A 373-nucleotide genomic window follows, 5' to 3' on the forward strand; every position below is an offset into this window, starting at 1 on the left:
AAAGGTTTTCTCTCATGGAGTTGGAAATGAAACAATCAACGCTCTGTGTGAGGAATGTCAAATTTAGGACAAACAGTCAAACGAACATTGACCAAAAGATAGGTTAATCAACTACTAGAACATTCCACCATTCTTACCACAAACCAGCTTTTTGGGATTTCATTCGGGTCAAACAGAAATTTACAAAAACGATCAAAGAGCCAAAAATGCATAGAAAAATAAACTTATTTTTATTTATTTTTTTATTTATTTTTTTATTTTTTGGCAAGAGACAACCTGAAGTGAATGTAGAAAGGTGTTCTTTTAACAAACAACTATATAGCATCGAATGTGATAACACCAAACTATAAGATCTGTGAAATGTTGCTCTTGC

The sequence above is a fragment of the Morus notabilis genome, unplaced genomic scaffold, assembly GCF_000414095.1.
Source record: "Morus notabilis unplaced genomic scaffold, ASM41409v2 Scaffold140, whole genome shotgun sequence".
NCBI lineage: Eukaryota > Viridiplantae > Streptophyta > Magnoliopsida > Rosales > Moraceae > Morus > Morus notabilis.